A 25843-nucleotide genomic window follows, 5' to 3' on the forward strand; every position below is an offset into this window, starting at 1 on the left:
TATATTGCCATCACATCCTTTCTAACTTTTAACTGTAACTTGAAAATTCCATTACTTGTTTGTAATGATAGAAATCAGTGAGCTGTTAAGGTTTGCCTAAAGCTTCTTACCAAACTGGGCTTTAAGTTTTATTGGAATATAAATCTTTGACTCAATTTCCTCAGATATGTATATCTCTAATATGTTTATAACATGTATATTTAATACATATGTAACATATCATACATAGAATAAATACTTAAACCTTTATTGAATAAACTAGGAGCCATATTTCATTGGATTTTTTTTAGATACTTTGCAGATATGTGGAATGTTTTGTACATTTTTGTTCTTTAAACAAAAATTTCAATAAAGTCTCTTCCTTAATGTTATTTGCCAAATCAACAGATCCCTAGAGCAGGAATCCTGTTATTCCAAGGAACCAATATGCATGTGGGGCAAGATGAATAACATTTCACTTGCAATAATATGCTGAAGAGTATTCATACCAAACTTCACATCAGATTGCATAGCTGTGATTCCCCATTTAATAAGTTTTTATTACCAAATAAAATTATCTTAGGGTAAGGCACTAATTTATACATATGTAAATAGTGTGGTATCTTTTGAAAACGTTTTCTCAACTGTTCCTTCAGTGTAGAGGTTTCTAATATCATTTCGTGTAATAAATTCTGAGTAACACTAAGGAGTGTGGATGGGAAAGAAGGAATACACAAGTACAACACAGACACTTTTTTTCCCCTCCTGTCTTGGTTTTGGAATCAGACTCAACGCAATTATTATCACAATGGATTTGTAATGCTAGTCTACTTCATGGTTCTTGATTTTTTTCCTAAATATTTGCATAAAAAGTCATGGCTGTTATAAAGGACTTTATGTAATTCAGCCTGTTGATCATAACTTTTCCCTTTAATGTTTTGTATTTTTGATGTTTGAATTAGTTTTCCATGTTCAATTTAACTTGTGGCTTTACTAAAGCATATAATTAAAAAGAAACTTTTAACATTCTGAAATAGAGAAAATTTTCCTCATTTTAGTATAAGCCTATTTAACTACTTTCATTTTTTCTACATTCAAGACTTTTTAATGCTTCAAGAAATTATCATATTCAAAGTCACAGAGAATATTTGCCCTTGACTGTGTATGTGAATCTAACATCAGTTTAGAAATTTGAAGCCATGCGTATATATATTATGCTTCCATAATGTATGTATGGCAACTTTACTATATGTGGCAGATAAAGTTCAGAGATGTATTTACAGTGGCAGAAATGTGATACTGAGACTACAGTAACAAACTGACCTTTGCCATTTTGCTGGTGAGGATTCTGACATCTACAGCAAGCATGCCCTCTTGAAAATGGGCAGGTTTTCCAATATGGTTTTCTCTGTAGAATCTAACTAGGATTAATCAGATAAATGGGCAGAGACAGGTATCATCAATTTTTCAGAACAGAATTCAGGGTACTGTGATTAAAACTGTAAGCAGTTTCATTTTGTTTGGTCGTGCATACAATTTTTCTTCCTTTCTAACGTCTCTTTTTCAAAGTCTTATCTTTCATAATTAAATTTATCTTTCATAATTAAATTTATGACCAAATTGGGACTGAGGATAGCTTTATTATAATTAATTATGTTGAAACAGCTTCATTTTCCTTTTTCTTTAACAAGACCTTTCTATAACACACATAAAATTCACAACGTTTGATTCCTTAAGCTTTGAACTGATAGTGATCTCATTGTATAGTTGCAAATATGGAGGGAAAACTTATTTTTTTACTAAAATAAAAAATATCAATGAGATAATAAACTGAAAAGTAATTTTGGTTTCACATTTCTAATGCTTATTGGACATTTATTCCTAGGGGATCACCTCACCACTCAAATTCATTTTGTCTACTATCTCACTTTTCATCTTACTTCATCCCCTAGTAAACTTCAAGCTACTTAAGGGAAGAGACTGTACCTTATGTATCTTTTTATCCCTGGTGTCAAGCTGGTACATAGTAAGGGCTCAATGAATATTCTTGAATGAATAAACTTGCCTCTTCTCTTGGATTACTAACTTAGGTTTATCATACTGCCATTATCTCAGACTTCAGAACTCTATACAACCTTTGATTCCTAAATTCAATCAGTTCCGAAATTGTATATATTCCAAATGAATGATATTTTTCAAATATAACTCTTTGCCCATACCCACTGCTATTTCACCAGTTCAAGATTTTATTGCTTCTCTTATCCTAATGGATTAGTTTTATGTCTTCCCCAATTTCAATCTCTCTTACTCTCAATATGTTTTAAACACTACTGCAAGATACAATATTCCAAAAGTACAGAATACGCCATGTAACTTTGTTAGGTGGACATTTTTAAGCCTATTTAGTCTCTATAGAATAAAGTTCAACTCACTTCCCATTCAAAGATCTCTATAATGTGATCTCAATCTCCTGTAATCTCTAGGTCTTCTTAGTAAGGGACCTAGAGACTATTATTCTTCCCACCTCTCTGCAATTTGTATATGACTCATGTGGTTTGGGGAATCAGAGAATGACCTTCTTAAAGTTTAAATCTGACTTTTTTTTTAACATTATTCAGGTTAATTTTATACCATCTGGTATTAGGTCCTGCCACATTAATTCTCATCTTCTGAAATATATGTACAAGAAGTCATTCATTAAAAAAAAAAAACAAAAAAAAACTGAGGTTTTTTTTGCACTATGACTGCAAATTTTCTGTATGATATAATCACTGTTGCATTAGGGTCTCTTTAATTCACTGGGAAAACTGCAGTTTCACTATCAGTTAAAGTTGCTTTATAAAGTTGTTAAAAACGTTCAGGTTTACATGACTCAAATTTCTTAAATCGTCCTTCACATAATTTGAAACTCATTGCCTTCATCAGAGCCTCTCTCTCACCTTCTTCAGATCTTCAAAGATGTTCAAAACCTCTGCTGTAACAACAGTTCTTCAGGGAATCTTACATGGATTGTCTTTATGAATCCACTACACAAGATGTTTCTCTAATTCTTCAAATATATTATGTTGTCTTGAGAAACATGGTGAATCTTTATGGAAAAAACACTATGATAGTTTTCTTATTTGCTTCTCACACATAGCAAAATAAATTAACACTAGATGTCCATGGGAAAGTTTATAACTTTTATATTGTTTATTTATTATTTGTTTATTTTTATTTTCTATATTTATTCCTGTCAATATTCTGTATCACTTCCAAATTTTCTTCTAAGCTTGAAGTCTTTTTTAGGTCTCATACATTTCTCTGTTTTTGAAAACTCAGAGACTTTTTCATCTTCTTGGAAGATGTTGTCACTCAATAGTGTGGGGAAGATGATACGATGATTCATTGTGTGTTAACCATTAAGACCATGAAAAGTGATCCTACCTAGGAATTAAAGTAGTCACAACTGCTTCTCTGTATATGCAACTTCATTATAGCAGGACTTTCAATTCAGCTTTCAAATTCTGAGTAAAATTTTGCAAGTTATTATAGTAAATATTTGGTAGTGATAGTAAATATTAGGTAGATAGGTCAGAGAGCGAGGAATTTCAAGCTACACATCTTCACCATCTAGTCATCATACTCTTTTTTTTTAATTTTTAAATTTTTTTTAGGTATCATACTCTTAACTGTGTCTTCTACTTGAAATCTCTGTCCCAATAGTCTCCTTCCCATTGTGTTTCATAAGAACAAAATCCACTTGATTTTATGGTCATGTGCCATTGGCTATATTGAATATCTTTGTTTCCTCCCAGCTGGAAGAGAATACTTTTATTTGAATTGTTCTAGATTATTAATTAAGTAAGTAAGTAAATATTATATGGTATTTGCTAATCATGACCAACTTCAGGCTACCAACATGTCGTTGAACAGAATGGTAAAAACATACACACACAATTCATCTCTGTGGATACAATGCAGTTCAGCAAATGCTACAAATCAAGGCAGCCTTTTCCCCCATAAAGCCAGTTTACAAGCAAACCTAAGTTCAAATTATATATATATATATATATATATGCATATATATATATATATGCATATATATATATATGCATATATATATATATATAGTTGTTTAGTATGATAGATAGTGATACCTACCAAAGAGAACAGGAAAACAGGAAAGAGGGAGGAAATACAAAGTGGCAAAATTGAATTTTAAATGTGGCCATAAGGGAAGACCTTCTTGAGTAGGATAACAGCCTACAGAGTGAGGGAAAAGGTGGTGGAGATCATTCCAGACAAGGTATTTGTAAGAAGCCTGTGAAATGGTAGTATGTCGGCTGTGTTGGAGAAATAGTGAGAAAGAAAGACATAGTTGGAGCAGAGAGGAAGCAATGAGAAGGTTGAAGATAAGGTAACAGATTTAAGGTGGGGGGGGGGACTTAATGGGCCATAGTAGAGCTTTAAAGGCTATAATAGTAACTTTTATTTACTCTGAATGACTAGGGCAGCCATTGCACCATTTTTTTTTAAACAGAGGATTGACATTCACTAAGTACTTGTGAGAAATGGATTGACATGAGGCAAAAGCTAGGAGAACAGTAAGTAGGGTGTGCATTCAGGCGAGATATCATGGTGGCTGGGACCAAACTGACAGAAGTGCAAATATAAGAATTGGTCTGTTTTTATATTTTATATATATTTTAAATTTTTATATATTTTGAAGATAGATTTTGGCAGGATTTTTCAATGGATTGTCTGTGAGGTGGGGAAAAAGAGAGTGATAGACTATAGCTCCAAATGTTTGGGAATGAGCAAATGGAAGAATGAAATGGAAAAGGTTTTAAGAATAACATATGTTGTGGAAAGGTGGATATCAGGCATGTTGGGAGCTCAAATTTGGACATGTCAAGCATCATATACAAAAACCTGGTTGGAGTGAGTTGAAGAAAGAATTGGAAATGAAAAATTCTGAAAAGGTGAGCAAAAAACACAGAGGTAGCTATAGGAGGAAGCTGGAACAATTGAGGGTACTATTCTAGGACAGGAGAAATAATAGCATATTTGCACACTGATGAGAATGATCCAATATAAAGGAAAAATTGACGTTACTAGATGATGAGGAGATAATTCCTCAAGAGATACCCTCTGATAGATGAGAAGGGATGGAGACTTGGGGGGAAATGGAGAGACTGGCCACAGCTAAGGGCTGGGAGGGTTCATTGATAATAACAGGAGGAAAGGCAAAATATGTGGGCATTGATTCTCACGGATGGATAGATACAGTGGTGAGGACTTGAGGACATTTTCTTCCCACTATTTCATTTTTCTCTTGTAAATAGAAACCATACTAATGCACTGAGAATAAGGATGGGGAATAGTTTTCAAGGGAGGAAGTGAAGATATGAAATAGTCATCTTGAAGTGTGGAAGCCTACATGGTCGAGGAACAGTACTATACTTATGGGCAACAGTGAGAAAACTCTTGATTTAATGGTCATAAATTTGAAGGGAGGCTAGTCAGTGAGAGTTTGTGTTTTCACCTGTCCTATCTAGTTGTGTGGATGCAAATAGAGAGCAGGTGGATATAGTAATATTGGTAGAAAATTTCCTTTGTGAATATTGCAGCATTTGAAGTTTACTCTTAGAGCAATAACTGTGGAAGGGCTTTTCAAGAGGATGTATAGTACATTTAGAGTTGGATATGATATATAGAGTCTTCCTAAAAAAAAACTATGAATGTTTTGATCATGAGAAAAAGTAATTGTGCTGATCATGGGAGCTTTTTACAAGCAATGGCCATTTTATCCCTGAAGTGTTGTAAGCAGTTTATTCCTCCTTCTGCTTTTGGATTTGGACAGATATTGTTTTCTCTTTGGTTGGCTTTATCTCAGTTCATTACTTTCAGTTTACATTTTATAAAACCAGAAAGTGGTTTAATACAGTGTTATGTATTTCTATGGTGCTACAATTCAGTGGCAGTATTTTGTTCATGTAGCTCCATGTTATATCCCGTTGTGATATGGGCTTAATCCAAAAAAAATTGTTTGCTCAAGACTGTGACTTCAAGTCTTCTCATTTGCTACTACTCAATAAAAAGTTCCTATATCATTTAAAGAAATAATATGTATTAAAATACAAAATAGGCCAATAAATAAACATTTAGTGTAATCACAAATGGTTTTGAACCCACAGATTTTAGCTTATCAAGGAGTTATAGTGTCATATTATTTAAAATTCAGAAGTAACACTGCAAATTTGCACAATTAACATGCGCATTTGAACTAGGCAATATTTCAGACAGATCGCCACAAATAGGACAACCCAACTAACCAGTTATTTTTCTTATCTCACAGGGATGGGCTTAAACCAGTGTGATCTCAGCTGATCTATTTTATCTTTTTTAATAGAATTCACTATTTAGTAAGTGATGGGCTTTACTTTCTGTAGTGATTATTTACCGTCATTACTCAGAAGGATACTTAATTAATTACTCAAAGAGGCTGAAAACGCTCTGCTTTTATTTTTCTATGTATTTATGCAACATTTGTTTAGAACACGCAATATTCAAATATCAGTGGTGTGGGACATCAAAATCAGACTGCTTTCAAAATATGGTAAAAGAGAAATACTATCACAGAAACAACCCAAGGGAGTAAACCAAGGGAGTGGAATGCTGAATGTGGAAGGGGTTCAGAACTGGAATGCTGGTGTTGAGTGAGCATGGTTGTTTGTTTAAAATTACATCACAGAAGCATGTTTATAGTACAAGGGCTTATTCCAAGCTCACTAGATTTCCTCCCTATATCTTGTCTCAATGTCATACATTTGTTATCAGTTGCTAATTAGACCAGTTTGGATCCCATGTAATTTAATTTCCACAAACACTAAACGCGTGAAATAGCCCTAGGAGAAAAACTGTAATTAATTTGAAGGTGACTACCCTGAATCTACATGTATTGACAAACATGAATTGAAATATTCTCAATAAATTGGGATCTCTGGGAATTGAAATCTTTTCTGAGTATTATTTAATTAAGCATTATCCTTCAGACTGATTGTGTTGTTTTTGCCCTCTCTTGTTCTAGTCCAGTACCTGATGCAAAAGTGATTGTTCTTAAATTCCAATCTGATCTTGTTACTCCCAACTCAAAATTCTGCACTGATTTCCCAAGAAAAGTTCCAAATGTGTTAGGCTAATTTCAAAGAACCCTTAAAATAGAAACATTCTTAACCTTTCTAGCTTCATTTCTTATGCAGTTTTCAAGTAATTCATGCTTTCTTCCATCTCTGGCCCTTTATATATGGTACCATCACTCCATCATTCTATGGTAGAATATTTTTGTTATGTTGTATCTCACCACCATTATTACTACCACTAGTAACACACACACACACACACACACACACACACACACACACACACACCATCAGAATAACTTCTTATTTTCATTAATAATTTAACATCTCTCAGAAACCTTTCTTGACCTGTCAGTTTAGTTTGGCTCCATACTCCAAATATTTTCCCATTGTACTCTGTTCATCCATTTTTTTCACTGCATTGGAAATTCACGTTTATGCATCTCTTTCCCTTACTAGATTTCCATTTAGTGATTCTTGTGATGAATATCATGACTAATTTTATGTGTCAACTTGCCTAGGCCAAGGTGCCCAGACATTTGGCAAAAATTATTCTGCATGTTTCTGTGGAGATATGTTTTGGATGAAATTAACATTTAAATTGTTGGACTTCAAGTAAGGCAGATAACGTGGGTGGGTCTCCTCCAATCAGAAGAAAGCCTTAATAGAATAAAGACTATCTTCCTCTGAGCAAGAAGGAATTTTTCCAGTAGAATTCTTTTGGATTTTAATGGCAGTTCCTCCCTGAGTCTCTAGCCTGACAACTGACCCCACAAATTTTGGACTTACTAAGCTTCCACAATCATGTAAGCCAATTCCTGAAAATCTCTCTCTCAGCACACACGCACACACACACACACACACACACACACACACACACACACATCCTGTTGGTTCTGTTTCTCTAGATGAACCATGAGTAACACAATCAGTAGTATGCCTTCTTCCTTTTTGTATTCTCATTTGCATAATACCTAGAACCAAGTAGGCATTCAATACTGGTTGAGTAGAAGAATGAATATTTTTTTTAAAAATTTTTTTTCAACGTTTTTTTATTTTTGGGACAGAGAGAGACAGAGCATGAACGGGGGAGGGGCAGAGAGAGAGGGAGACACAGAATCGGAAACAGGCTCCAGGCTCTGAGCCATCAGCCCAGAGCCCGACGCGGGGCTCGAACTCACGGACCGCGAGATCGTGACCTGGCTGAAGTCGGACGCTCAACCGACTGCGCCACCCAGGCGCCCCAAGAATGAATATTTTGTCTAATACATTGCAGACCCTATATAATGACAAATTTAAAAAGAAATCAGGCACAGATATTCCTTCATATGGATGATAAAACATACATAACTGTTAGTAATATGAGATAGAAGAAAGTGTTACAAGGAGAGATTTGTAATACAACATTGGCAGTGGTCAAGAATGTGAATATGCTTAGAGAAAGACTGCCCCTATAGGATCTTAGAGCACTTTTATAGCAGAGGTCAAGAGGAAGCTGATGTGCTTAGAGCAGAATTATTCCTTTGAAGATCTCCATTTCTGGATGTCTCCAGAATGCCTGCAGAGCTTAAGTAACATTTTTTTCTTCTGCAGCCATTATTCCTCCATCAGCAAAATCAAATGTAAGCCTCAGAATTCTATGTACCTGAGAAAACCCTACTGTTTCTGTCACCCCAACACTCACAGCCTTAACAAAACTATCTTCCTTAGGATCATTGGAATTATTTCCTCATATTCTTGTCCATTCTCATTTTACCACCCACAAATAGCTAAGACTCTTATTATCCTTTATTCTGTAGGCTTTAATCTCCATTTAGCTTTCAAACTTTGTTTTTTCTCCATCTCCTATTCCCTCCTTGCCTCCAAAATCTTCCATTGATTCCTCTCTCCTATTTTAAACTCCCCCCCCCCCCCACCGAATGTCCCTTAATCTTCTTGATGCAGGGAAAACTTACTTCTTTCTAGTGTTTCTTTTCCCTGAGTCATTTGTTTAAATGAAAGATTTTATTGGCATCACACCCTTATTTACACCATGACAGTTTCCTTGCTTTTAGAAAGCTAAACTTTAAGCTAAGATTCCATACAATAATTTTTAAAATACCAGCACTCACTTTAAAGTGACAATTTGTGTATTATTCAGGATAGGCTAGAATGTGCTGCAGTAACAAACAATGCCCAAATATTAGTGGCTTAATATAACAAAGATTTATATCTTTTGCACTCTACATGATACTTGAAGCTTAAATGAAGGTTCTGCTCTATGATATCCTTACTCAGGAATACAGAATAATGGAAAATTCACCATCCATAATGTCATTAGTTACTAAGGAAGTCAAAGGAAACAGGGTGGATCATATGCTGGCACTTACCTCTTTCTCCATGGTAGTAACTCACAACAATTCCATACACATTTCATTGACCAGAGCAAGTCACAAAGCCACATCTAATTTCATGGAAACTAAGAAATGAAATCCTACCATGGATCAGAAGGAGGGGAACCAGAAATGTCTCTGAAAAGCACCAATATTTCCTACAGCTCTTAAAGCAGGGTAGATAATATCATGGCATACAAGATGATAGCTAACTATACTTTAAATTAATTTTTTAAACCATACTTTAATCTTAACATTACCTGGGATCCCATTTGGAAAATATTATGATGATGAATTCTATTCTAAAAATAATTCATAAAACCACATAAATAAAACCATATATTCAGCATATAAATATGTATTAAAAAGGCCATTTCTTTGCTTCAATTTCCATATGTAGATATAAATCTCAAATATTTATATGCTGAATTTATTTCTACGTAAATAAAACCTAGAAGATCCTGAAACATATATTAAACAGTTTTGTATAGTTTTCTTTTTTGTTAATACATTTTTAAATCAATGAATATAAGTAATTGTTTTCTAATTATATGTGAATGTTAGAAAAGGAACGTCATGTTCTTGAATATAAACCTTTCAAAATGAGTTTATCAAAATATAAATAGAGATTAAATCAGGGACTGCATTTTTATCTGAACATAAGTAAATACAATAACCTTAAACTGATGAATCCAAATATTTACTTAACTTTTATTCAATTTATGTTCTTCCCAAAAATAAACTAAAGAGAATATGTACTTTAAGTTTGTTCTTAAAGCCTGCTTATATAACCATTATTCATATAATATCACAGGCTGAACTCAAATTCACTAAGAGATCACTAAGTCTTTTTATTCCAAGATAAGAATATTATACATTATGAATATTATTCAAATTTATAGTGGCTCTCATCTGTTTTGGGCCTGATTATCAGAAATGTAAGAGAGACATGGGCTTGTTCAATTCTGTCTTTGCTCATTAACCCTGTAAAAATATGCATTCATTCTACAACTACGTTCTTCTCAGGACTCTATAGTTGGTGTTGAAGGAGTCAACAAATTAAGGAAATGTAAATAAGTAAATTATATAGCATATTAGAAGGTAATATGCACTATGGAGACAAATGAATTAAGGAGTGGGAGTCAGGCAAGCCAACAGGAAGTGCCATATTGAATGGAGGGTCTGAAATCTCAGTAGGTCATTGATGCAGCTCTCCAATTGTTATGTTCTTTCCACTTCAACATACATTGTGTCTATTTTAGTCATTATGAAAATTTCATTTTTGAGTTGGCTTGTTTCACCACAAAGTCTTACTAAAATAAAAGAGAACTTCCTCATAAAAGAAAAGAAAGAATAGCATTAAAATAGGTTACTCAACAAAAACTATTTATAGCAAATTTATATAGTAAGCTGCTAGTGTAGTTTTAGTTGCTAAATGACTATGCTGAGTCTTATAATCTTTTATTTGGTAAAATGTTAATAATGATTTTTCTTAGGGGAAGAATATAGTAAAAGTTTACTTGATTTATAAAATACTTGATAATGCGGTAGAGATTGGACTTATGCTATATTATAAGTGGGGACACCTTTAAATAATTTGAGTAGTTTTTAGGTACTCACTACTGGTTTTATATTCTCCTTTTATATCTGTGTTAAGCTCCTTTTTCAATTTCCTTCTCAACAGTATGATTGTGAATACAGTTTGAGCACATAGTATTTAAATATATAAAGTTGAGGTATCATCATATACCACAGATCACAGACAAATTTAAATTTGGCCTTTGGGAAAATATAATTAGAGAATAGATTTCCCAAAATTATTTTTAATAAGGACTCTATCCTTGCTCTCTCTCTCTCTGTCCCTCTCCCTCTGCCTCTCTGTGTCTTCAAAAAAATTTTTTTTAAGCTTTGGCTCTCTGACTCCATCAGCAACCATTTTTACAATTTTTATTTTTTTACAGTAAAGTTTTCTTGTAAGCTTCAGAAATGACAACTATTAAATTATAACTCCTTAATTTAATCTACCCTTTGCTCTTTCCTTAAAATGTATCTTCATTGATGAGTCACATTCTCTTATTCCTTTCAACCCATGAATCATTACATCATTTCTGTGGTATAATTACCTGTGCTGCCTTCATTTAGTTACTGGAAGAGGCATTATATAAAGTTAGTGAATTTCTCTTGGAAATGATAACTTGGATTATGTCCATTTAATAATACAACTTCTTGGATATTTTCTCTTATTATATTATTACATCAAAAGAGAATGCATCGACTATTTTAAACCATTATCCAAACTAACCATAATTATAATTGCTTTTATTTACCACAGCATTTTTGGCTGAGCATTCACAAAGACTTCAGAATTAGATTTTAAACCCCATACACAGACAAAGTAATACAGCAATAGTATTGAGAACAAATATATTTTGTTGGGTTGGATTAATCTTTTGTTTTGTTTTGTTTTGTTTTTTAATTGGGTGCTCAAGGAAACTGGATAATAATCATTGGCATAAGTTGTGGTTTGATAAAACATCTAGCGTACTCTTTATTTTTTTTTATTATTTTTTAATGTTGATTTTTGATAGAGAGGGACAGAGTGTGAGCAGCAGATGGGCAGAGAGAGAGAAAGGGAAACAGAATCCAAAGCAGCCACCAGGCTCTGAGCTGTCAGCACAGAGCCCATCGCAGGGCTCAAACTCACAAACTGCGAGATCATGACCTGAACTGAAGTCAGATGCTTAACCGACTGAGGCACCCAGGTGACCCTCTCTAGTGTGCTTTTAGCTTCAATTTAGATTAAGATGAAAAAAATGGAGACAATATAAAAAAAATTCATTCTGAATCCTTCCAGAGAGATTATATCCTTGATTGTAGGTTTAGCTAACTAAGAAGTCTATTGTGTCCTAGTATTATGCCCTTGTATCTTCTTACAGTGTAGTCTAATTAGATTTGTTTCATGAATTATTTCTTGGTTAATAGAAAATTAATTGAAGCAGAAATATATTGCCTTTTGTTAACATGACATTGTTTTCATTTCTTATAAATGCAAGCACACAGGCATTCAATGAACTTGGCTTTGAAAATCATTATTACAAATTTGGAAACAGTGTTCTTAAATTAAGATGTGATAATGTGATAAATTACTTTGTCTTCCTTATTGAAAAATATTTGGACATTGAATCTGGCATTCTAAATGATAGGATAAAAACTGGATATGTTTAAAGGAAAAATCAAATCTTTCCTTCAGTTGTAATGATGTGATATTGTGATCTGGAACACAGGATTGGGAATCAAAGTCTTCCATGGTTAACATTCTTTTTGATCACTCAATTGTAAGGGAACTTGGGTAATGTATTTAACTTGTGGTACCTCAGTTTCCATATCTATAAAATGGTAATAATAGCTATTAAATAACAAAATTCAGCTGAGTAAATTTGAAAATGTAGTTGGCTATATTTAGCCATTGGTGAATCTATTGCAATAGAAATAGAAAAGAACTTCCACTGAGCTCTAGAAAAGGAAAGACTTTGAAAGGTGGAAAGAGGATGGAAAACGGAACTTCTTAGCAAACAATGCATTGTTTCAGGCAAGGTCACTTTCCCCTTAGGGAATGGAAGGGGCCTAAAGGTCAAACTTTCTCATTAGTGTTACCCAGGTAATGCCATGTTGACTGGATAAAGGTTACATTCCCAGGGGGTAGAAACTGCAGTTAGGTTAAGTATTAAGTCTTGGTTTGCTAATGTGGTGTTTAGCACAAATGACTCCAATGTGGGATTGCGGTCTTCTTTTTAACATAGTAGGCTAGTAGACATCAGGTTTTAGCTTGATTTTGAATGTAAGAGACTAGGAACAAAAAAGGACAATGCTTTGTCAAGAAAGTGCTTCCCAGGGGTGCCTGGGTGGTTCAGTCAGTTGAGCATCCAACTTCAGCTCAGGTCATGATCTCATGGTTTGTGAGTTCAAGCCCCACATCAGGCTCAGAGCCTGGAGCCTGCTTTGGATTCTGTGTCTCCCTCTCTTTCTGTCCGTTCCCCACTTACACTCTGTCTTTCACTCTCTCTCAAAAATAAATAAACATTAAAAAAATAGTAAAAAAAAAATAAATAAAAAGAAAGTGCTTCCCAAATTAGAGAAAAAAGACTGAGAGTTAAGTGGACATTCATTTGAAAAAGCTAGCAAATGAACAATGAAATAAGCCTGTAATTAAAAGGAAGAGTTAATACTGATAAAATCAGAAATCAAGCAGAAAAATGCAATAACAATAGAAAACAATAAAAATCAAGACTTCATTAACAACGCCAATAAAGTGACAAAAGATTTTTTGCACTTTTGCATTAAAAATTTAATGTAAAAAGAGCAATAACTGCAGATAGGAATTAGCGCTGTAAAATAATTCTAGTTCATATTTATATTAACATTTTAGAAAGCTGGATGAAGTAGATACGATAGGAAAAATCTGAATATTGAACCCAACATAAGACGATAACATATTAGTATTAATTATGGTAGAATTATTTTACTTTTTCTTTTCAAATTTTTATTTAAATTCTGTTAAGTTCACATGCTATATGGAATATTGGTTTCAAGAGCAGAATTTAATGATTCATCATTTACATGCAACATCCAGTGCTCACCATAACAAGTGCCTTCTTAATACCTATCCATCTAGCCCATCTCCTTCCATCAACTCTCAATTTGTTCTCTATCTTTAAGAGTTTCTTATGGTTTGTTACTCTCTCTCTTTTTTCTTTTCTCCCCCTCCCCAAGTTCATCTGTTTTGTTTCTTAAATTTTACATGTAAGTGAAATCATATTCGTCTTTCTCTGACTGACTTATTTTGCTTAGCATAATACAGTCTACCTTCATCCACATAATCGATAATCGCAAATGGCAAGATTTCATTCTTACTGATGGCTGACTAATATTCCATTATATATATATAGTGCAATTGCTGGATGGTAGGGTAGTTCTATTTTTAGCTTTTTGAGGAACCTCCATACTGTTCTCCAGGGTGACTGCATCAGTTTGTATTCCCTCACAGTGGAAGAGGGTTCCCCTTTCTCCACATCCTCGCCAATACCTGTTTCTTGTGCTGTTAATTTTAGCCATTTTGACATTTTGTGAGGTGGTATCTCATTGTGGTTTTGATTTGTATTTCCCTAATGAGGAGTGATGTTGAGCATCTTTTCATGTCAGCCATCTGGATGTCTTCTTTGGAAAAGTGTTCTCTATCCTTAGGAGTCTCTTAAATGGATTTCTTAGATGGATTATTTGTTTTTTTGGGTGTTCAGTCTGATAAATTATTTGTAGATTTTGGATACTACCCCTTTATCCAATATGCTATTTGCAACTATCTTCTCCTATTCCATCGGTTGCCTTTTAGTTTTGTTGATTATTTTCTTCACTATTCAGAAGCTTTTTACCTTGATGAAGTCCTAGTAGTTCATGTTTGCTTTTGTTTCCCTTGCCTCTGGAGACTTGTCAAGTAAGAAGTTGTTGTGACCGAGGTCAAAGAGGTTGCTGCCTGTGTTCTTCTCTGGGATTTTGACAGTTTCCTGTCTCATATTTAGGTCTTTCATCCATTTGGAATTTATTTTTGTGTGTGATGTAAGAAAGTGGTCCAGGTTCATTTTTTTGCATGTTACTGTCCAGTTTAAGTATGGTGGAATTATTTTAAATCAACAACACACACATATCTAAAAAAAAAACTGGCAGATCCAAATAGTTTTGAGCACACATTCCTCTTAATATCACAAAGAAATAATTATGAAATTTAAATCAGTTCATAATATTTGAGAAATCAATAATTTCCCAATGAATTTAAGATTAGTATAAATTTGATATAAAAAGGAATTAAAGACAATTAAATTTAGCAATTTATTTGAAAAATAGCATGGCCAGTAGATGTTATTTAAAAATATTAATATTAATTTTTATCATATTAACCAAGAAAAAATTACATTACTCTATAAATTACTGTATAGAAAGTATTTGATAAAATAAAAATCTAATCCTGATAAAATTTATAAGGAACTAGGGCTAGAATGAATGTTGTTAACCTTCCAAAAACTTGTAGACAATGTTATATTTAAGAATATAAATTTGGAAAGTTTTATCAAAATCAAGAATAAGATCCAAGCAATCAAATAAGAAAAACTAATGTGATGTGTAAGATATTGGAAAGGAAATGACAAAAGTCATTATTCACAATTAATATGATTGTCTACCAAAGGGGAGCCTGGGTGGCTCTGTTGGTTAAGCGTCCGCCTTCGGCTCAGGTCATGATCTCACAGTTCGTGAATTAGAGCCTCACATTCAGCTCTGTGCTGATGGTTTGGAGCCTGGAGCCTGCTTCAGATTCTGTGATTCCCTCTCTCTCTGCCCCTTCCCCTCTCACACTCTGTCTCTGTCTCTCTCAAAAATAAATTTAAAAAATTAAAAACAATTTTTAAAAATATGGTTGTCTACCAAAAATATATGTAAGGTTCTATTTAAAAGTTATATGTACTCTTAAGAGAGTTTTTTAAGATGAATGGATATGAATTTAAAATTACTGAAAATATAGATCCCTTTACTTCAGTGAAAGCCAATTAGAAAATTTAATTTAAAAAGATATCCTTCAAAATACTCAATAAGACAATGAAATTTGTTATAAATGCTTCAAACAATGTTCAAGATTTCCCCAAAACTGAAGATGTCCTAAAAGATCTGAATAACTATATATTGGCCCCATTCACAAGTGAGAACACTCAATATTGTAAAGATATAAATTCTCTTCACATTTTAAATTCAGTTCAATATTAGTTTAAGTCACACTAAGATTTCTAAATTGACAATTTAATTTCACAGTTCAAATGGAAGGGGAAAATGCAAAAGAATAAATATGACATCTTGTAAAAAAAAAAATAAGAACAATGAGGAATGTCTTGCTCTATGAGATCAATACATTCTCCAAAGCTTTATTAGAGAATAGATAAACAAAGAAGAGTAGAGCTCAAAACAAATTCATGTATAATGGAAATCGCATATAATGCATATTGTATGTGAAATGAGTCAGGAAAGGTAGATTACTCAATAAATAGCTGAATTTCATTACTTGATATTTATATGAAAAAGAGCAAAACTAATAATGCAACAAACTAAATGATAATTTGCAAATTAATCTAACATTTTATTTAAAAAATACCATGACCAAATAGGCCTTACTTTAAGAAAATAAGGATAGTGGAAATCCTTAATAATTAATCCTTCACATTAACAACACTAAAATCACATTATCATATAAGTTTGTTTATTACTTTATAGAAGTAACTGGATAATACAGGCCCCAGCGAACAGAAAATGCACATAATAAATGAATAAATATATTAATTAAATGTTTAAAGTAACATTTTCAAACCATAAAATTATTAGATTAAAACACAGTAAAGTGTCATAAATTTGTGTTTCTCCTACAAATTTAGTACCATATACTTTTTCTTTGCCTTTGCGATAGGAGAAAACAATATCAGATTTTAATCAGCCAGTTCTTAAACCAGCTTCTACAAATGTCACATGTTATTGGGACACAATGCTGGCAGTATTTTTTAATCCCTTTTGTTCCTGCTAATAGAAAGTGAAAACTATACACTAATCACTTTAGCTATATTGATGCATAAGAAATAATCAGAATTTTATGCAATCATTCTGAGAGTAGTATGAATGACTATTACCCCCCCTTTCCAAAAAACATTTTTCCAATTTAATATCTACTAAAAATGACAGATAGAAGAATTGTGAATAATGAATTTTAAAAACAATACTTTGGGAACATGAAAGATCAGCATAAAGTACCTAAAATTCAGAATAGAGTTAATACATTTGGGTTCAACTCTTGGAGATGCAGTTGTGTATGTATGACATTAGACCAGATGTCTAATCAGGTTTATATATGGTTATATATGATGTTTATATGGCTACCTATCTAGTGTTAGCATCTCCTTCCTAGATGTAAAAATGTTTGCTTATATAATTGTAGCACTGGCCAAGAGAATCTTATGTAAATTAAAGAATAAGCAAGCCACTATGAATATTTAGCCAGCAAAATTATATTTGTTCTAATGTTTGAAACTTTTGTTTTTCAAGGTTCTGTTTTTGTGGAGTTAATTTATCTACTTCCAGAATTCTAGTTGCCAGAAGTCTAAGACATTTCTTTGTGGAACATAGATGTATAAAGTTTCTAATCTGAGACTACAAGCATGAAAAAGATTAATATTCCTCTAAAGATTTCCAATTAACTAAGCAACATAATTCACATACAGTCCACTGTTAACTTGTGAATTATTAAATATCATATTTAGGGTAATTTGAAAAAGATGAAAATTATTTTTGTCATGTTTATGGTATTTGAGAAAAATTATCGTATCTCAAAGCAGATGAATTGGACTCAACTGGTTTAACCAATTTAATCAGGAGTTCTAAAAAAATTTAAAAACAAGACTAGCTAACTGAATGAAAAGAATGATGTCATGTCCAGTTCCCTGTTCATGAATAAAGTTTTAGCCTTGAACTTCTTCTTTGATATATTTGTGACAAAGAACACTCAGCTCAAAAACAAACAAACAAAAAAGACTAGGTAACATTATATGATCTTTCATCTGAACATTGAATTTTATTTTCATACTCTAATAGATATATGCAGGTGATAGAACCATCACCACCATAATTTGATCTATTAAAAATAAATTGAAAAATGTGAAAATATTTGTAACATATTACAAAGTATTATTGTCAATATTAAAAAGCTTCTACTAATAAGTGAAATATGCAGTAAAAGTTTAGATATAGGAGGCTGGGTGCAGAGAGGCTGGGGCTGTGGCCAGGCGTGGCTCTGCTGGCAGGCGGCCGCAGCTGCAAGGAGCTCAGTGTGGCCCCAGCCCCGCCCATGACTGCTTGGACACAGGTTTAACTTTTTTATTCAGCAAAAATGTGGATTCAGAAAAGCACCCAGGAAGGTTGAACCTAGAAGATCACCGGAACAAGTGGTGAAACATGCAAGAGAAGTGCTTTGATTCCTCCTGTAGAAGAAACAGTCTTTTATCCTTCTCCCTGTCCTATAAGGACCCTTGTAAAGCCCTTGTTTTTCACTGTTGGGTTTACAAGGTGTGCATTTGGATCAGCTGTCGTTTGGCCATATGATTCACTGAAATCCAGGGTCCAGAGTTATTTTGATGGTATAAAATCTGGTTGGTTGGACAGCATAAGACCACAAAAGGAAGGAGACTTCAGGAAGGAGATTAACAAGTGCTGGAATAACCTAAGTGATGACCAGCAGACTGTGACAGGTTTGTGTTAGCTTACACGTTTTAGTCATTCAAGGGAAGAGAAATCAAACCAAAAGGTATCATAGCTGCAAATGTTTTTGTATTCTGTTTATGGAGAGTACCTTCTCTACAGCGGACAGTGATCAGATATTTCACATCCAACTCAGCCTCAATGGTCCTTTGCTCTCCAATGTTGCTGTCAATATTCAGTCATTTCTCCTTGTTTCACATGGCAGCAAATATGTATGTTTTGTAGAGCTTCTCCTCCAGCATAGTGAACATTCTGGGTCAAGAACAGTCCATGGCATTGTACTTATCTGCAGGCGTTATTTCCAATTTCGTCAGTTATGTGTGTAAATTCACCACAGGAAGATATGGACCATCACTTGGTGCATCAGGCGCTATCATGACTGTCCTTGCTACTGTGTACACAAAGATCCCAGAAGGGAGGCTCGCCATTATCTTCCTTCTAATGTTCACATTCACAGCAGGGAATGCCCTAAAAGCCATTATTACCATGGACAGAGCAGGAATGATCCTGGGAGGGAAATTTTTTGATCATGCAGCACATCTTGGGGGAGCTGTCTTTGGAATATGGTATATTACTTATGGTCATGAACTCACGTGGAAGAACAGGGAGCCTCTAGTGAAAATTTGGCATGAAATGAGGACTAACGGCCCCAAGAAAAGAGGTGGCTCCAAGTAAATCTGGGGTTGGATGATGCTGGTGCGTGTGGCCTATGCTGCCTGGAGATCCCCAGGAATACATTGGCCCTGGAGTGACCACATCTTTGCTCCCTGACTGGAAGACACCCAGCATCTAGCTTTCCTAGTATTTTAAACTGTCCCCAGTACATGTCTTACTAGAAAGTGAATTATGACAAAGTCGTGAAGTAAAGGTTTATATCTCTACTTGGTAAAAATAAATAAATAAATAAATAAATAAATAAATAAATAAATAAATAAATAAACAATAAATAAATAAATATCGCAAATAATAAAGAAAAAAGATTAAATAAATGTACAACATCATTTTTCCTAATAAATTTGTATATATTTAAAAAATGGTAATCCGGGATTTTTGCAATATGGGAGAGAAATTGCTGGTGGTGTATAATTCAGCAAATCATTTCTAAAGATTTTGAGTCATGCGGGTATGTATCTAAAATCCAATTTTAATTTGCTGTATTTACTCAAAGGGAATAATTAGGAATATGCCCAAAAAAGGTCTTTTAAAAAATGTGCTTAAAAGGGTAGATCTTATTTACATTTTATTTTTTCTTTCTGTGTTCAGAAGATGGGTATTCTCTGCATTTTTGTCTCTGTTTAATTTTAAACATTGAAACTACAGGATTTTAAAAAGCTGAGCATATGTTCATCATTATGAAATTCTTGTGAGATCATTTATTATGAAACAGTTTTCCTGTGTAGTGACATAGTGGAAGGAATGTGTATTTCTCCTTGCTCTAAAATCATCACAAAGACTTCAGTGGGGGTCTGTTTTGAGTTCATTGCTGTAGAAGTGTTTGATTAATATTTTATAAGCTTATTGAAAGCAAATAGAAACCATTAAAACCATCAAAAACTGTTTGTTTTTAAGATTTAAGTCAATGTTCAATTAACATAGAAAAAGTAGCATTTCTGTTTCAGTAAGGAACATTTACAATGTATCATGTTAATCCCTTGTTTTAGCCAATGAAAAAATACGTAAGATCATTAAATAGAATTTTCACTACTTAAACTTAGTATTAATAATGGCTACTTTGGAGAAAACAATATCTGTGCCACTCACATTATAGTTTTTTAAAATTTTTTATAACGTTTGTTTATTTTTAAGAGACAGAAGGAGAGCATGAGCAGGAGAGGGGTAGAGAGAGAGGGAGACACAGAATCCAAAGCAGGCTCCAGGCTCTGAGCTGTCAGCACAGAGCCCGATGCAGGGCTCAAACTCATGAAGTGTGAGATCATGACCTGAGCTGAAGTCCTACGCTCAACCAACTGGACCACCCAGGGGCCCCCATGTTACAGTTTGATAGTCATAGTATCTATATGCTTCCTGAGCATTTGCTTTTGCTAGGTTAAATTATTTCTGCTAATAATTTCTTTTTGAGATGGGAGGTTTGTGTTTGTTTGTTCATGAGTATTATTTTTATAGTGAAAGAAAGAAGGGAATTATTGAAATTCTAGAAAAATAATGAAGCATGTGAGAAAAATGAATATAGAAATCTATACTTGGAGGAGAATTTGAGATTTCTGCAATTTAATGGCATATTCTGTTTTTTTTCATTCTGTATTGCTGATTTTTTATACATAAGTTCCTTGAACAATTTACTTCTCTGGTTGAGATGTCTTCTCTATTATAAGAGTCTAGTATTTGTTTCTCTACTTTTATCCAGTTCAGCCCTAATATCAAATCAGCAGGTAATGTTTGAGGGCTGTATCATGCAGTGATCTCAAACTCCACTTGTTTAGGGCGCCTGGGTGGCTCAGTCAGTTAAGTGTCTGACTTCAGCTCAGGTCATGATCTTGCGTTTTGTGAGTTTGAGCCCCACATTGGGCTCTGTGGTGACAGCTCAGAGCTTGGAGCCTCCTTCAGAGTCTGTGTCTCCCTCTCTCTCTCTGACCCTCCCCTATGCACGCGCTCTCTCTCTCTCTCAAAAATAAATAAACATTAAAAATTTTTCTTTCAGGGCGCCTGAGTGGCTCAGTGGTTGAGCCTCCGACTTCAGCTTATGTCATGATCTCACAGCTCGTGAGTTTGAGCCCCATGTTGGGCTCTGTGCTGACGGATCAGAGCCTGGAGCCTGCTTCCGATTCTGTGTCTCCTCTCTCTGCCCCTAACCGACTCGCATTCTGTCTCTGTCTGTCTCAAAAATAAACATTTAAAAAAATTTTTTTCCAAACTCCACACATTTAAACCTAAGCCCACCTTTTCTTCTCAGGTCCACCTGACTTTAATTTCTAATTATTAAAATCATTTTATTTTTTTCAAAGTAATACATGCTTACAATCAAAATGTCAAAGAATACTGAAGGGATTATATTTTTAATTCTTTTTCTGCTCTCAAAGAACCACTTTGTAATTGAAAGAGCAGACCTAGGCCGGCCGCCTCCATCTTGTTCTGTGTCCTCCATCTTGAGTGACTAAGTCCCCGACATGGCCCCTTTCCCGAAAACCACAGAAAGGAATTCCTGTTCAAACCTCAGACCACGCCTCCTCCCCTTGAGTAACTTCCTGCTCACCCTTTCAAACCATGCCCGACAACCAGCACAACGGGACTCTGACCCTTCCCCAGCCAATCGGCTAAGGCCACGACCATCACCCCCCCAACTGCCTATAAAACCTTTGTGCTTTGGGGCGCCTGCGTGGCGCAGTCGGTTAAGCGCCGACTTCAGCCAGGTCACGATCTTGCGGTCCGTGAGTTCGAGCCCTGCGTCGGGCTCTGGGCTGATGGCTCAGAGCCTGGAGCCTGTTTCCGATTCTGTGTCTCCCTCTCTCTCTGCCCCTCCCCCGTTCATGCTCTGTCTCTCCCTGTCCCAGAAAAATAAATAAACGTTGAAAAAAAAATTAAAAAACAAAACAAAACAAAAAAAAAACCTTTGTGCTTTTGAAACTCTCTCTGGTATCTCACCACTGCGTCGGTGCAGGTAGGGGATTGAGCTCGAGCTAGATCGAATAAAGGCTCTGCTTTTGCATTGGACTCGGCTCCCTGGTTGTCTTTGGGGATCATAAATTCTGGGCATAACAGTATTATTTTTATATGTCATCATTTATATTCATATTTCTATTTCGCTAATTCAGTGATGAATTTTTATATCTACTGGCATTCTAATATGGTAGCTGAGGATATGCCTTCTTACACCATACTCCTACCTCTGGTCCTTGCATCTTTCCTTTATAATTACAATTTTTGGTTAAATCAACAGTCAGTGTTTATATTGCTATGAGACTGTAAACATAATTCTCTACTGAATAAAATACTGTAGTGTACTATAATTGTACTTATTGTCTAATGGAACTTTTTCCTATTCATACTGATAATTTCTTAAGTTTTTTTCTTAGTTGTTTATGTAAATCACTGTTTTCCTCCATATGTTCCCATGTATACGTTAAATGACTGGAAAATACACAATCATGCCAACCTTTGTCCTTCCTTCCTTCCTTCCTACCTTCCTTCCTTCCTTCCTTCCTTCCTTCCTTCCTTCCTTTCTTCATTCCTTCCTTTCCTTCATATTTTCTCTCCCTTCTTCCTCTCCCTTGTCCTTCTTCTACTTCCTATTCCTTTTATTTATGGAAGGACTTCTTCATCTACAATCATGATTTGTTGCTCTTCTGGGCCAGAAAACAAATTTTGCCCTTGACCTCTCTTTGTTTTTTGCTTGTTTCAACCATAGTATATCTTAAGAATTTTCTTAGTTGTTTATGTAAATCACTGTTTTCCTCCATATGTTCCCATGTATACGTTAAATGACTGGAAAATACGCAATCATGCCAACCTTTGTCCTTCCTTCATTTCCTAAGGAGAGTCATCATGGTAAATAAATTGTTTTACCTTGAATGTCTGAAAATGACTTTTTTTCCCCACTCAACGTGATTCATAAATGAGAAGTCATTTTCCTTCTGTGTTTTTAAAGCTTTACCTCACTGGTCCTTGGCTCCCTTAAGTTGCTCCTGAAAAGTATGAGCCTCATTTCAGCCTCATAGTTCTTGCTACATGCCTCTCAGGGTTTCTCTATGACAAACACCCTCACTTTTAATTAAATTTCCTGCCTCTGCTTGAAAATGGCTCTAATTTTCCCAATCAGCGATTTGCCTTTCTTTCAACTGTTTTGTCTGATTCAAAAAGTCTACTGTCATGAGGAGACAGACTTCATTGTTTGATATTGACCACTGACAGCTTTGAAGCCTCATCCCTTCCCATACCCCTGGTATCCCACAACTGGGCAAGCTGATAAGAAAACCTGGGTGCTCCCTACCTTGGAACCAGTAAAAGATTCAAACCTTGCAAATCTCTACCTGCTTACGTGGGAACTCTGCATCTATTTCCACATTCTAACTGCAACAAAATCCAGGCTAGTTCCTTTCTTTGCTCTCGTAAGCTATTTCAGACCCGTTTGAAATTCCTGCCCTGCTCTCCCTAGAGACAACAGTTATGTAAGTAATAAAGCTTTTCATACCCTCTTGGTGTGTATGTAAGGTCATCAGTCTTAACATCCAAACCAAACCTTGAGTAGGGGTGCTTCTTGCTTTTGCAGAATGACCATAACTTTACTATTATATCTGCCCCATATCTCTTCTTCTCTATAGGTTGTTAGCTTTTTAATTCTTTACTGGATTTTAACAGGCATTTGGGGGAAAAGAAAAGACTTAAGAAGATGAATAAAAGGCTATGGTCAGTTTATTCTAGTTATGCAATAATCCCCCATAATTTCCTTTAATACATCAAACTTAATCCTTAAAGTCATGCTTAACTCCTGCTTCTTCTTTTTCCCCATACCCAAACTTTGTTGATTTTTTTCTTTCAGTGTCTCCATGGTGTTAACTTGCTTCAGCTCTGACACTTAAAATATCCTGATTTGCTTGTTTATTAACACAATTTAAAAATGGAATGCTTTCTGCCTTAGCTTCAGTTGAGGTCCAAAGGCTAAAAACAAACCAATAGGTGGTATCTTTTCTCATAGTCTTTTTTTTTTTCTTCTCTCATATTCTTAAGTGAGTTACAAAGACAATTATGTAAAAATTTCAGCAGAGATGGCTCAAAAACTAGTTTTATCATATAAAAGGGTTGACTTTGAAGGGGTGGTTCTGATGTCATTTTAAAATAGATCCTATCTGAGTGCGTCTCATGCAGCTGCTTTGAGATCTGCCTGGAAAGAGCCCTGCAGGGTACGGCAGAATGCTGGAGCTGAGGGGGGCAGATAAGCAGGAGTCTGGTGGAATGGCTGCCCTCATTTAGGTAGTTGAAGTTAGTTGTTCTCAGTAGGAGAATCTTTGAGATACCTATGAAAGCAAAACGTGATAAAAAACAGTCAGCTTTTGAATACCTGCCAGAGTACACTAACATCAGAATATGACTGTACTAGCAAGTAAAACCATCTCTATACCTTATGTCTCTTCCAGCTGGCCAGTTTTGTTATCTGCCACCAGCATTTTGTAGAGCCTTTGTAAATGGCTCCTATGCTGGCTCCCTGATGCAGGGCGCACATCTGAACCATAGGAAATCCACACCTCTGGGGAGCCAACAGTGGATAGTGGCTTGATCTGACAATGGTAACCTCTGTGAACTCAATTGCCAGGCAGGTAATCCAGTCAGAGCCTCTCACTTTTCTCCAACATTGAGTAGAAAACCAGTCCCTTTGCCCCATCAAGCTCCATAGGGCACATATCAAGCTGTCAGAATGATGCCCTAAAGCCCCTTTTACTTGGCATGAGGTATGAGCAAAGACCTCCCTCCTGTTGATCAAGAAGAGAAAATGCTTAAGCACTGCAAATTGTTTCTCAAAATAATTTCCTCCTTTGGTGTCTTTCTGCTGAGGTAGCCTGGCCTCTGTTCAGGAGCCTTCTTTTATTGAGCAGGTTTTTAAGTGACCTCACTTAAACCTCAGACCATTTCTCTGACTTCAACCATTTTATACTTTTAAGATAAGTGTTATGCTAATGATCAGACAATTAGTTTTGAGAAAGATCCTTGGCATTTTTTGTATAATGCTCTACTCTCTCACTTCGAAACCTGCTACATATTATAACATTGTGTTATATTTTTTAAATGTGTTCATTTAGGGGCACCTGGGTGGCTCAGTTGGTTAAGTATCCGACTTCAGCTCAGGTCATGATCTCACAGCTAGTGGGTTTGTGCTCTGCATCAGGCTCTGTGCTGACAGCTCAGAGCCTTAAGCCTGCTTCGGATTCTGTCTCTCCCTCTCTCTGTCCCTCCCCTACTTGTGTTCTGTCTCTCTTTCTTAAAAATAAATAAACATTAAAAAAATTAAAAAAATAAATGTATTGATTTATCTATTCTCTACCTTGCAGCTTAGAAACAAGTTCATATTAGTTAAAAATGATT

The 25843-nt window shown here is 34.8% G+C and overlaps 2 pseudogenes; both read left to right on the forward strand.

Moving 5' to 3' along the window:
* The first annotated feature begins 4820 nt into the window (after window positions 1–4820).
* LOC101092094 lies at window positions 4821–18841 on the forward strand (annotated as a pseudogene).
* LOC123378933 lies at window positions 18839–19486 on the forward strand (annotated as a pseudogene).
* Window positions 19487–25843: the final 6357 nt, after the last annotated feature.

This window comes from Felis catus, chromosome A2, assembly GCF_018350175.1.
Source record: "Felis catus isolate Fca126 chromosome A2, F.catus_Fca126_mat1.0, whole genome shotgun sequence".
Lineage (NCBI taxonomy): Eukaryota > Metazoa > Chordata > Mammalia > Carnivora > Felidae > Felis > Felis catus.